The sequence below is a fragment of the Pelophylax lessonae genome (assembly GCF_965119305.1).
Source record: "Pelophylax lessonae genome assembly, chromosome: 2".
NCBI classification, from domain to species: domain Eukaryota; kingdom Metazoa; phylum Chordata; class Amphibia; order Anura; family Ranidae; genus Pelophylax; species Pelophylax lessonae.
The window spans coordinates 136,114,815-136,129,061 of NC_138769.1; the positions used below are offsets into that span (position 1 = coordinate 136,114,815).

The following is a 14,247-nucleotide window of genomic DNA, read 5'->3' on the forward strand; positions in this document are numbered from 1 at the left end:
TCGCTATGCGTGCGCGCATGCGTCGTGGAGAACCTGTCCGGCGGCTGCGCACCAGGGAACCCACCCGGGAACTGCCAGCCTGAGGAAACAAAGTAAGTACAACCAGCTGATTTCCATCAAGCTAACTCGCTTTCCTATTTAAACAGCCCCCTTTCGAGAGGTGAGTTGTATCACTCACCTGCTGGAAGGCGGACGTTTGCTGCACATTTTCACATCGGCCCATGAGACCACCAAGGTAATTTGATCTGGATTCACTTACAGATTTGAGGTTACATGTTATGTAAATTGCTTGTCAGCATTGCTGCATCTGCCGAATCAGCCCTTCTTTTATATGCTGCTTTAGCTTCTAACTAGCAACGGTTTTTGCTGAATGGGTTTCTATCCTACATTAAATGGGCTATGTTTAATGGCCGGGGCAGTTTGGTGCATTCCGACTACCTAAGGATACCAGCAAATGGTATAATCATGATCAGCATTATTATTAACTATTTTTCTTTGTTCTATCAAACAGTCCAACTTTTTTCTCTTTCTTTTTTGAGCATATGCAGCAAGGTTGGACAAATTTGATTTACAACATAACAAGCGTAATCACTAATTTCGTTGCTACCTTAGCAATTATATTTACAAACTTTTTTCTAATTACCCCCTTTTCCTCACCTGGCAGATCTCCCAATTCTTTTGGGTTTCAGCTGTCTCCAATCAGCTTTTTTAGTTGATGGGCATACACAATTGGAGGTTGGCTATATGAACTATCCCTGCTTCTAAATCGTTCATCTTCTCCAATGAAGCACCCCAATGCAGCGATGAGAAAAACCCAGCCACTTGTTTTTAACAATATTGGCAGGCATACACTTTAAACAGTCACACGGCAGATTCTGTAAGTGTTCCGTGTTATTCTCTTTTATATTGACATTCCATGTGGACTGTTTTACCATGCAATAATTGTCTTATAAGTGCATTGTATATTTTCTAAATTGCATATTTGTAACAATTTTGCATATATGCCATTGATTAATTACTCCTGTGATTGATCACTTACAGACCGCTATTGTAAGGTTTTCCCTGAAGAAGGAGCCTTGACTTATGTCTTTGAAACGCGTCGGGCACTCACCTTCAACACAGCGGTATCCCCATGCCATATGACTACATGAATTGTATTAAGCTTGCCTTATTCTTTTAAAATTCCTTTTGTACATGTTATTATTCTTCAATAAATTTGTTTATATGTTGAAACCAATTTTCTTGTATTTATCCATGTGCCTATAAAGTCCCACCCCTAGGGGAATTTCTCTACTGTTGTATATTTTGGGATGTGGCACTTTTTTGGAGTGATCTCCCATGAGCACATTATTTGTAAAGAGACAGCAGAGGGTGCTGTGTTTCACTTCTACAAATAGGACTCTGTCTAGACAGCTAGTGTTAGGGGGACAAGCTCTTCCAGTTAAAGGAGGACCCCGGCGTGTCAAGACACTGGCTAGCAGAGGCAGTCAGGGAGGGAGTGGAAAGGTCGCCCTTGCATTTTTGAAGGAGGGTTTTTCCACTCAACTGTTCAGGAAGTTAGGCCTATAATTTTCTTATGCATATTATTATTATTAAGGATTTCTATAGCGCCAGCAATTTACGCAGCGCTTTCCAATAATAGAGGGAGACAGTACATATACAATACAATAAAATACAAGAGGATTTAGAGGGCCCTGCTCAAAAGAGCTTACAATCTATGCATATGCAGCTGTCTAACTTTTGCTTCCTTTAATCTCTGGGTGATGACTGATTTAGAAGTAGTTAGTCAGGAACATTGTACTGTATTTTTGTTCGTTGTTCCCCACCAAATGAGTTTGTTTGGTGGGGGGTGCATCAGTTATCATGCACTTGAAACTGTGTATATACATATACAGCAGAGTGTAAAGATATATTTTTTCACGCTAATTTATTTGTAAATTTGTTTTCCCTTTTCCCCCTTTCCAGGTTTGTGGGATACTCCTGATTTTTGGCAGTTTTTAATAGGAGGCATTTGCCTCAGAGTCAGAGGGACCTGACTCGTTTGGTGTGGGGTGGGTGTAGCACCCTACAGGTAGGTGGTAGGTAAATGTATAGTGGGCCTTGTCTGCCTAACAGCAGGGCCATGATTCTTTAGTAAGGTGTCATGAGTTCCAGATGTGTTGAGCTGAAGGGGAAGTCTCCGCTCTGGCTCCTGTGCTATTCAAGCGCCGGGCCGGGTGTGAGACTGCAACTGTGGGAGACAGGGAGAGTGGGTTGAGGCTGGAAGCCCACATGAAAGTTACAGAGGGGGTACATAGTCAGTGGACCCTGAAGAGTAACAAGTGTAAAGGGGGCGCCTGCGGTAGGGCCCCTGAATTATACAGTGTCGGTTGAGAGGTGCATTCATACAGGAACCTTTAGCAATCAACTACAAGCCAGTGCAAGGCTGGGGAGTGTAGTCAGTGACTCTGCAAGTGTAAACAGTGTCAGAAGCTCTTTATTCTACAGTCCTGGATCTTCTGGACTTAAAGTCGGGGATCTAGCACTTCTTTCAAGTTACAGTGTGTTACTAGCGTCAGTGAACACTGGTTAGCGTCGGCTGGCATCAGGACAGCGTTAACAGACATTTATTTTTAGAAAGTCCCAAGTGTATACAGTAAGGCTCCATGTACACGGGACGTTGTAAATGGCCGTTTAGGAGCAGTTGGGCGTTTTTTTCAGAAGCCCCTGAACCCACCTGCATGTTATCTTATCTGTCCATATATACACAGGGTCATTTGCAGGCAGTTGAGTTCAGGGACATTTTTTGGAACGCAATTATTTGCGTTCGAACGTGTGTTTCCCGGCGTTTCAAACGCAAAAACAGGACCCAACGCGACCGAACGTGATGAAGTACGTTCAGCCACGTTATACGTTTTTTTTTTTCTTCCATTCAAAATCAATGGTTCCCTATGGGAGCCTATTGATTTGAATGGAAGTCGCACCGCAAGTCGGATCAGGATGATCCGACTTGCTGCTGTGAGAATCTTGAGGGGGAACTCCACGCCAAAAATGGGAAAAAAACTGCGTGGGGGTCTCCCCCAGGTTCCAAACCAGGCCCTTCGGGTCTGGTATGGAATTTGAGTGTAGCCCCACACCGAAAAAAGGGCGTGGGGTCCCCCCCAAAATCCATACCAGACCCTTAACCGAGCATGCAGCACGGTAGGGCAGGAAGGGGGAGGGGACGAGCGAGCGGCCCTACCCCCCCTGGACCATACCAGGCCACATGCCCTCAACATGGGGGGGTGTTGGTGCTTTGGGGCAGGGGAAGCTCTGCACTCCCCACCTCAAAGCACCTTGCCCCCATGTTGATGGGGACAAGGGCCTCATCCCCACAACCCTGGCCGGTGGTTGTGGGGGTCTGCAGGCAGGGGGCTCATCGGAATCTGGATGCCCCCTTTAACAAGGGGGCCCCCAGATCCCGGACCCCCTCCCTATGTGAATGGGTATGGGATACACTGTACCCCTACCCATTCACTCCATAAAAGACAGTGTATGTAAATAACGACAGGAGATGTTTTGGAAAATTTATTAAAAATCTTCATCCGGACTTCTCCGCTCTGGTCTTCTCCCTCTCCGCTCTTCTTGTCTTCTCCTCTCCGCTCTTCTGGTCTTCTGCTCTTTTGCTGTCCGCTCTTCTGCTGTCCAATCTTCTGCTCTTTTGCCCTCGGCTCTTCTTCTTCCTCCGGTCCTCCTCAGACAATGTCTCCGGTGATTATGCCGGTCTCTGCAGCTTGTTATATAGCCATTGTGGCCGCCAGGTGACGTCTTTAGGAGACGCCGCCCCCTCATGTCACAGATGCTTCCCCCCAATGAGAAGAACAGGTGTCCTTTAATCATCTGGAGCATGGCATCAGTACCAAGGCACTGACCAGCTGGTGGGATTCTGCCATGTCTGGGGTTCCCGGGAAGCCCTCTGGATACCAGAGATGAGAGGCAATGGACCACCATCAGCGGGGTACTTTGGAGCGATCCATAGGAAAGGAGAAAGACAGCTAGCTCATAGTTCAACATCCATCATTAAAACCCTGAGAGTGTATGAAGAAGATAGAGGGGTTGTGGAAACTATCTATCCATCCATCTATCCTAAAGAATATCATCGGTCCAAGTGATATCTATCACAGACACGCTCTTTTGAGTGTGCAGTGAGGTAAGCGGCCATTGTACACAGTTTGTATTTTAGTTCACTGGAGTGATATATCACGGTCATCAGACAACACTTTCTGCACTTATTTGCTTGTATTCACAAGGAAGTCACCTGATATACTTATTGTTTTACCTGCTCAAGTCACTCTACCATTGGGAGTCACCATTGATTCACATTATTCACTATATGGACTATTTTTAGTTTGTAATTTTTGTTGATCCTGCCACTTGTACTGTTGCACTATATCACTTTTTCTGGCATATCACGTGCACTATTATGTAGCATCCTTTACCTATTATCTTTGATTTTTAAGAGAAGAACATAGCTTTAACACATCATTTATCCATCTGTACCTTTTATCATTCTGATTGATACACTTATATGATCTTTTAATTTTTAGATCATCTTTTACTGACACACAACTTTTATTATTTTTTATTCAACACGTACAGATTCGCACACATTTATCCATCTGTACCGTTCACTCACATCATCATATTAGTGTAAGTTTCTTTATACATTTTGTCTATATTGGATCCACAGATTGGAAGATATACCCTATTCACCTTCTGTAAATCATCCATCTGTACGGATGTGTGTATTTATCCATCTGTACTATTTTGAAGAACACAGTAATTAGATATTTTTATCGTAACACTTTTTATCTTATATTTATAGCACATCAGTTTTACATTTGGATCATGTGGATTGTTTTGGAATATGAATCATACATGAATCAGCGCCGATTTTTAAATTAATTTATACAGTGTATGCAAACATGATATTAGTTTGTGCCCCTCCAATCAATTGACACTGCACAACTGTGTATATCGGGGGCAGGAACATCCCTGCAGGTGACACTACAGAATGTGCTCATCCTGGAATATACACAACTTTCAGTGATCAGAAAAAATATTGCGGGGGCGTGGCTTGGGACGCGATGGAGGTGGCAGCACATTAGAAGAGCTCCATGACACAGACGGCTCCGCAGCTTACACTCACGGCTCCACTGGCTTTATAACATGGGCAGGACGGACAATGGACGAACGCCTGCATATTATCACATAAATGCTTTGTAAGCTCTAGATTTCAGGAGAATGCCTACAAACTTCTCACGGGCTGGTACTTCACTCCTGATAGGCTTCACAAATGGTTCCCTTTAAACCTCGAACTTGAGCTGGAGATGTGGCCAGTCTCCGGGCACATTAGTACATATCTGGCGGGGCTGCCCACAGATTTCTAGCTTTTGTAGCCAGCTCTGTGATCTTATCCGTGAAATTACTAGCACCACTATCTCTCTTACACCTGAATGCTACTTTCTACATATAGCGGATTGCTCACTCAGTACGTATTAGAAGTCGATAAAACGTTTTTTACTCAATGCAGCTAAGTCCTTGATTCCCAGACGCTGGAAATCCACTTCCACGCTACGATTAAAGAGTGACTCCTGACGGTGAATGAGATCTATAACATGGAGGAATCGGTAGCGGTTGCTAATGATAACCTCAAGAGATTAAACAAAATGTGGTCCGCTTGGCATGTCTTTCGATACACCTCTCGCTATGAAACCCTCACCGATTCTCATTGTACGCTAACATGAAACGCTCTAACCTCCTATACTGGATGTCTACGTTTCTGTCACTGCTTCTCCATTGTACATGCAAGAGAGCCATGATGGTTCTCTACTACCTACAAGATATCCTTTCTATTTATGCATGGATGTACTGCTTTTTTGATACCCCTTACCTTCCCCTCTCCTCCCTTTCCACACTACTGACATTCTAATTGACCCAGAAGTTGGTTCTTCAGCAGCCATAATTTGTTAAATGTATATTCTGCTCACTAGGCAATTTACCTTTACCAATTAGGTATGCCCTGTTATTTGGTTATCTAGCCTATTATGATGGTATACCTAATACTAATGCTAGATGGTTAGCTTACCATAACCTATACTGTGATTCACCTTAGGTATTATGAGGAGTTTGCATATAATAACTGAGGCCCTGTCATAAACGAAGAAACTTCACGTTGTTATCATTGCACTGCTTTGCCTCGTTGTATGTTGATGTACTTATTGCTTGATGAATATCATTTTCTGTATTTTGTTGTTTTTCTTTAATAAACTTTGATTGTGAAAAAAAAAAGGAAATATTTATTGCAGCCTTGGTTCTGACAGACATGAGCCATCTTTTTATCCACTCTATCTATCTCTTTGGTATTGACAATTCCACCTACACCTATAGGGCAAAGTACAGTAACTACACAAATGATAAAAAGAACTAAAAAGGGATTTTACACTTACTTTAAATATTTTGCATATTCAGGATCCTTCCAGTAGAGCAGGTATTTCAGATAATTATCAAATGACTTGTCCTTGAAGAATCCCCGCTGTGCTAGAACTATAGAGAAGGCAACAATAAATTACTGTACATGATCATACTCAGTAGAAGATAGCACTTCATAAAGAGTCAAAAATCAACTCATCAAATCAATTCAAAAATCAGCACTGTACAAAAGATATATGAGCAATACCAGTTCAGAGCAAAAATATTATAAGGTGTAGGTCCAGTCAAAAACGTTATTGTAAAGCCTTAGCTTAGATGCAGGAAGGGTTAGAATTTCCGTCATGTGTTTCTTGCTGTCTATATCCTTTCCTACGCTCAATATTGGTAACAATTCTAAGACTAATATTTTTTCTTTTGCCTGGCTTTCATGCTGACCCCTCTGACTTCAGTAGTTTGAGTCACTGACCAAGAAAAATAAGGGCCATTCACACCAACACAGTTCAATAGCTCAGCGTATAACAAGCATGTTACCACAATGCATATTAATGCACTGCATACATATTAGTGATTTGTGCTGCCATTAACCTCTTGCCGACTGGCCCACATTTTTTACTGCGGGGACCCACTCCTTCTCTTATTGGACGCGATGTCCGCTGGGACCCGCCGATCATTCAAGGCACAGGTAGAGCGGTGATCTGCCTATGTGAACAAGGCATATCGCCGTTCTGTGACAAGGGAAGGCAGTGATCTTGTGTTTATGCTAAGAAAAAACATGGATCTCTGCCTTCCCACAGTACAAGCATCCCCCCCCACAGTTAGCAAGCAATCCCTAGGAACACATTTAATCCTTTGATCGCCTCTGATGTTAACCCCTTCCCAGCCAGTGTCATTAGTACAGAGACAGTGCATTTTTTTTTTTAGCACTGATGACTGTATTATGGTCACTGATTTCAATAAAAAGTGTCAAGTAAGTGTCAGTGTCCAATTTATCCGCCGCAGTATCAGTCCTGCTATAAGTCACTGATCGCCGCCATTACCAGTTAAAAATATAGAAACAAAAATTCCATAAATATATCCCATCGTTTGTAGACGCTATAACGTTTGCGAAAACCAATTAATATAAGCATATTGGGATATTTTTTTACCAAAAATATGTAGCAGAGTACATATTGTCCAAAATTGATGAAGAAATTCGATTTTTAATTTTTTTTTTTTTTATTAAAAAGGTTTTATAGCAGAAAGTAAAAAATATTATTTTATTTTCAAAATTGTCAGTCTTTTTTTGCTGATAGAGCAAAAAAAAAAAAACTGCAAAGGTGATTAATTACCACCAAAAGAAAGCTCTATTTGTGGGGGAAAAAAAAGGATATCACTTTTATTTGGGTACAGTATCGCACAACCTTCACTGACTCAAAGTACTGCAGCCATTTAACCATCAGGTCATACTAAAAAATATGCTCTTTACAGCATAATACACTCTGCACCAACTTAAAAAGGAAGTAAACCCTCCTCTGACACTTGTACCTATAGGTAAGCCTATGATAAGACTTACCTATAGGTACTGTAAATATCTCCTAAACATGTACCGTTTAGGAGATATTTACCTTAGATGTATCCAGTGACCTCACTGGCGCATGCGCTCTGAAGGAACGGCCGCTCGTGCCGTTCCTTCAGAACTCCGTGCCTGACCGTCGGCTCCCGCGCGCGTGCGCGGGAGTGATGTCACCGCGGCTCCGGCCAATCAGATGGCAGGATGCCGCGATCCCGGAAGACGGGCGACTGGACATGTCGCCCGTCATACAGGTAAGCGATGGCACGGCCGGGGCTCGTTCTAAGGTGAGTATTTCATAATGAGCTAGTATGCGATGCATACTAGCTCATTATGTGTTTCTCTTGCAGGGTACAAAAGGAAAAAAAAAAAAAGGGTTTACAACCTCTTTAAAGCAGAGCTCCACCCAAAAGTGAAAGCTCCGCATGTCTGCCTCCCCCCCCCCCCCTATGCTGCCATATTTGGCACCTTTCTGGAGGGGGGGGGAGCAGGTACCTGGCTTTGACGGCGAAGTGAGCTGGAAGTTCGGGCCATTCACAAAGCACAGTGCGATTCGCACGTGCACAGTAGGGAACCGGCTGTGAAGCCACCAGGCTTCACTGCCAGTTTCCGCTACCCAAGATTGCAGCGCCAGCACCTGAGAGCTGATTCAACAATAAGCTCAAGTGAGGACACCGCTGGATGCCTGGACAGGTAAGTGCCCTAATCGTACAAGTCAGCAGTCAGCAGTTACAGAATTTGTAGCTGCTGACTATTTTTTTTGGGGGGGGAACAGAACTCTTTAAAAAAAATCCCTAACTAAATGCCCTTTTTAGTTACCTAAAGCCAGTCATGTTTCCTTCTGGCGGAGTCCTTCTTGTGATGTCTATGTCACTGCTTGTATGACATGGACACTTCCTATTGGCTGTCCAGTGGCGGTTTCCTCTCAAGATCCAGAAGAGAAGTGACATCCTCAAGGGAATCAATGATTGAGGGATCATCCTTAGCGGTCCTCCGCACCCAAAAATTATACCAGCAGAGGACCTGCTTCAACAGGTAAGAACATAAAAATTGCAGAATGGGTTACGGGGGAAGGGGGGGGGGTGTCATATTTTCTATGCAATGAGGCTTAAAGGAGAAGTTCACTTTTGGAACATGTTACACTCATATTCAGGATGTAACATGTTATAGATGGTGTTGAAGATAATCGTAAAATCGATGCATCGCGATTCAGCCTTAAACAATTCTGTATTGATGCAGAGAATGGCTGAACTGGGACTGTGTCAATGACCTCCCTGTCAGAGTCCTTCCCTCCCTCCTCCTTTCCATGTGTATGTCACACACAGCGGGGATCTCCCGCTGCGACACTGACCTTGAATCTGAAATGCTCCTGCGGCCGATGTAACAAAGTCCCGCCTCCTTTCATAGACAGCACACTGATCCAATGCTGGGAAATTGAATCAGTGTGAGGTGTATCATAGGAGCCGATCCAGGAGGTGGGAGTTTGTTGACAGCGGCCGCCGGGCAATTCAAATCCAAGCTCCGTGTCACAGCGAGAGATCCCCGCTCTGTGTGATTCAGGCACTGATGAGGCTGCACTTGATGGGCATTGGTGAGGCTGCACTTGATGGGTTATTGAAGAAAACCATGGGCAGTAATTGTGATGCATCGAGGAACTGAATCTAATAGATGTCAGGATATTCGGAATCAAACCAAATCATGAAACCAGTGAAGGTGCACCAGCTCCCGTTCCCCTGTTCACGTCCGCTCGGGGCTCCTCCCACCAGACCGAGTCATCCATTCACAGTGTTCTGTGAATGGGAAAACTGCAAGGTTCTCAATGAACTACCAGGGCGCTGTTGAGAGCTGTGCTAGTTCATGAAGTCTTCCTGTCACAGTGTAACTGCCTGGCCGTATCAGCCAGAGGTACAGCCAGACATATACACAGACAGTCTGCAGACCCTTGGCATTACAACCACAATCTGCCGATTGTGGGTGCAATGCTTTACAGGTTCATTACAAAAAAATAATAAAAATAAATGCATATTTTTTTACCTGCAAAAAAATGGACATTTAATATTTTTTTTCAGTAAAGGTGAACTTATCATTTAACCACTTCCGGACCACCCACCGTGTATTTATGTCGCTACTTTGACGTAAAATACCAGAGTTATGGCAGCAGATAGCTGCCATAACCCTGGTATTTTCCTACACGGCCTGCGGTTCTCTTTTAGATAAAAGTGGTCCCAGTGGCAGATTCATCACAGGATCACTTTTATGGGCAGCGGGAGAGGTGCCCACCCACTCCCGCCGCTTCCCAGTCATTTTCTCCACTTACCAAAGCCTTCTGTAGTAGGGAAAACAATCCGGTCCTTTCAGGTCCTAGACAGGTAGTCGAGTAAGGGCAAGATGGCCTCGGGGGACCGGAGTGATGTCAGACGTCGCTTCCGCCCAACAGATAATTTTTTTTTATGGGTCGATGTGAGATCTTTTTGACCCCAGATTTCACATTAAAGAGGACCTGTCCTGCTTATTTCTATTACAAGGGATGTTTGCATTTCTTGTAATAGGGATAAAAGTGATCAAAACATTTTTTTTTTTAAAGGGACAGTGTAGAAAAAAATAAAATGAAAGCGTATCGTTCCTCCAAGCTGGCGCGCAAAAACGAGCGCATACGCAAGTCGCGCCCACATATGAAAATGTTGTTCAAATCACACATGTGAGGTATCGCCGTGATCGTTACCTCCTTTGTAACTCTAAACTGGTACTAAACTAGAATTTTTTAAAGTGTCGGCTATGGAGATTTTTAAGTACCATTTTTTGTTGCCATTCCAGGAGCGTGCGCAATTTTGAAGCATGGCATGTTAGGTATCAATTTACTCAGCGTAACATCATCTTTCACATAATAGAAAAAATCTAGGCTAAGCTTACTTACAGTACTTCTTAATGCACAAAAAGAATATTTTTTTTCCAAAAAAATTGCGTTTCTAAGACCGCTGCACAAATTCGATGTGACAAAGTATTGCAACGATCTCCATTTTATTCCCTAGAGTCTCTGCTAAAAATATATGTATATATATATATATATATATATATATATATATATATATATAGATATAATATTTGGGGGTTCTAAGTAATTTTCCAGCAAAAAATACTGAATTTAACTTGTGAACAACAAGTGTCAGAAATAGGCTTGGCCCAGAAGTGGTTAAAAGAAAATGTCCACCGCTTTATGATTTGTAAATGAACAAAATAGACACGACTAGGAAACTATTTCCATAATATATTTACAGTTAAGGTAATTAGGATTTGCCAGGCACTGAACAAACTCCAATTCCAACTGGAACCGATATCGGGCTTGTTCATCTAAAAGAAGATATAAAGGAAATGTCAGCATTCCTTACATATGTGTCATACTAATTTAAAGCAGTATTAAACCCAAAGCCAAAAATTTTATATATTGCAGCTGCATTATTTTTTTTTTTTTCCCTTTAGGCTTCTTTCACACGGGCGTTCCTTTTTTTTTGCCCGATCAGTTCCTTTCTTTTTTTTTTGTAACGGACACGGATGACACTTGTGTCATCCGGTCCGTATGTCCGTTTTTCATCCCATCCGTTTGAGGATGAAAAACGGACATAATGCATGTCTATGTAAATACGGATGTCAGCGGATGACACCACTGACATCCGTTTTTGCGTCCGTTACGTTTTTTGAAAGGAAGAAAAAATAGGGTTCTCCTCCGTTCAAAAAAACTGAACTGAACTGAACTGACGAAAAACGGATGTCAGCGGATGATCATCCACTGACATCCGTATTTACATGGAGATACATCATGTCCGTTTTTCATCCGGAAACAGATGGGATGAAAAACGGACAGCCCGTGTGAAAGAGCCCTAAGGGCTCTTTCACACGGGCGTTCCGTATGTCCGTTTTTCATCCCATCCATTTGCGGATGAAAAACGGACATAATGTATCTCTATGTAAATACGGATGTCATCGGATGATCATCCTCTGACATCCGTTTTTTGTCAGTTCAGTTCAGTTCAGTTTTTTTGAACGGAGGAGAACCCTATTTTTTCTTCCTTTCAAAAAACGGAACTGAAGCAAAAACGGATGTCAGTGGTGTCATCCGCAGACATCCGTTTTTACATAGACATGCATTATGTCAGTTTTTCATCCGCAAACGGATGGGATGAAAAACGGACATACGGACCGGATGACACAAGTGTCATCCGTGTCCGTTACAAAAAAAAAAAAAAGGACCTGATCGGGCAAAAAAAAAGGAACGCCCGTGTGAAAGAGCCCTTAGGCTTTTTTCCCCTCAGTTTTCACTTGGTGATCTGGTCAGTAACACACCTCCGGTATTAAAGTGCCCCCACTCTGAATGAAGGAGCACAGAGGGCACCATTGGACAACATCATTGTCAGTCTGCAGAAAGTGTCAAGTTAGATGTACTAGCAGATTTAAATACACTAACAAATTGAAGCCAAACCACAGCTAATACTTTATAATTAGTTACAGCAAACTGTTTTTTTCCATTTTGGGATAAAGATTTTACATAAATAAAAGCTGATCATTGTAAGCATCCCTATCAAAACACCTGGAAGAGAGCTTGTTCTTTAAAGAAAAAAAAGAAAAGAAAAAACAGACCAACAAGGCTAGATCACCAGGTGAAAATAGAAGAAAGAAAGCCTAAAGCAGGCCATAGATGGCTTGAATCTTGACCGGTTTAGCAGCTTTTGCCTTTCTTTCTCTATTCTCCCCTGGTGATCTTGCCTTGTAAGTCTGTTGATTTTCGTTATTTTTAACTATATATGGGCAGGGCTGAACGTACCCAAGTTAATTGATCCATCGACTTGCCTGTTGGATTTTACATGTGATTATTGCTAGTGGCTATTATAGCCGCTAGCAATAATCACTGTTTTTATGGGAAGGGTGGCTCCCCCTGCCCCACCGTCGGGAGAACATCCTGCTGGGAAGAATCAAGCGATTTTCTTTCCTGTAACTCGTGGTTGCAGGAAAGAAAATTGCTCCATTTATGACCAGCTTAAAAAAGAAAGCTAAAGAAATCATCACATCTAAGAATTGGTAAGCTGCAATATAATAAATGTTTGCTTTTGGATTTAATACTGCTGTAAAACTGTAGATGAAGAGAAGTCACCTCTGGCTGGCCATTCCTCAGGATACTAAAAATGCTCACTGGCTCAGCAGTCACAATAGGAATGTGCAATATAACAATATCTCTAAAGCTTGATATCCACACAGGATAATTTATTTATCCCACATCTATCTAAAGTACAATCCCAGTCCAATGTAGCTAATGCTGGCCATATACTAGCCGAAATATCGGGCAAACTCATTTTCGAAAAACGGAAAATCGGCCGTGAGAGCAGACGATCGTGCCATCATGTAATGACTGAATTTCGAACGATAAATCGTTCAATGGACATAAATGAATCAGTTTTTGATTCAGTTTGTCACATTTACCTAGTGGAAACAGGTCGGCCGAGAAACACATTAACCGTTCAGTTATTGTTTGTTTATCGTTCGGCCGGCAGATTTTCAAAACTGTTCCTTTGATTTTTCGGCTATGAAAAGTTAAAATGATTTTCTATTTGTGCCCATTAACTGGACGAAAAACGAACGATCGGACCAAATGACAGATTTTCAAACGATCTTTCGACTAGTGTATGGCCAGCATTACATCTAAAAGCAAAAAGGATGGATACAATAAATAACAGATTTGACAACATCCTTGGAAAAAAGCGGGGAAGAAACTGCGCTAAATATCAAAGAAAGGTAGAGGCAACTTAATATGTGACAAACATCAAAAAAACAGTAAATGGGGGAAGCTGCGCTAAGTGACACAAAACATAAATGAAGATGAATAAAATTGAGTCTGAAAAAAGTCCCAAAAATGTTGATTAACATATGAATAGTTGAATCAACAAAAAAGTCCAAACATTCAGCCAAAAATCCACAGGTGCAGACAATGAATAAAGTTACTGCTTACCAGATGTAGCAGTATAATGAGCCTTAAGCATAATTAGCCAAGCAAGATGAAGATCTGTGGAGGATTCCTCATCAGCGATAGCCGTCCCAGGATCACAATTGGGTGGATGTTGGGGGTGAAAAACAAATGCAAAAACATAGCGTGATACTGTATAATGAAGGTGTATATTAACCACTCCCGTGTGTATCAGAAAGGAAAGTGCTGATAGAAACCACCACCATCACAGGCTGCTTACCAGAATAAAAGTAAATAA

The 14,247-nt window shown here is 42.3% G+C and overlaps 1 long non-coding RNA gene across 1 annotated transcript; it reads right to left on the minus strand.

Annotated features, from left to right (window-relative positions):
* Positions 1-6,376: 6,376 nt before the first annotated feature.
* On the minus strand, positions 6,377-11,444 carry LOC309547848. Its single transcript, XR_014224988.1, has 2 exons — positions 11,273-11,444; positions 6,377-6,564 (listed from the first exon to the last, which is right to left on the minus strand). It is a non-coding gene; the product is annotated as an uncharacterized lncRNA (long non-coding RNA).
* Positions 11,445-14,247: the final 2,803 nt, after the last annotated feature.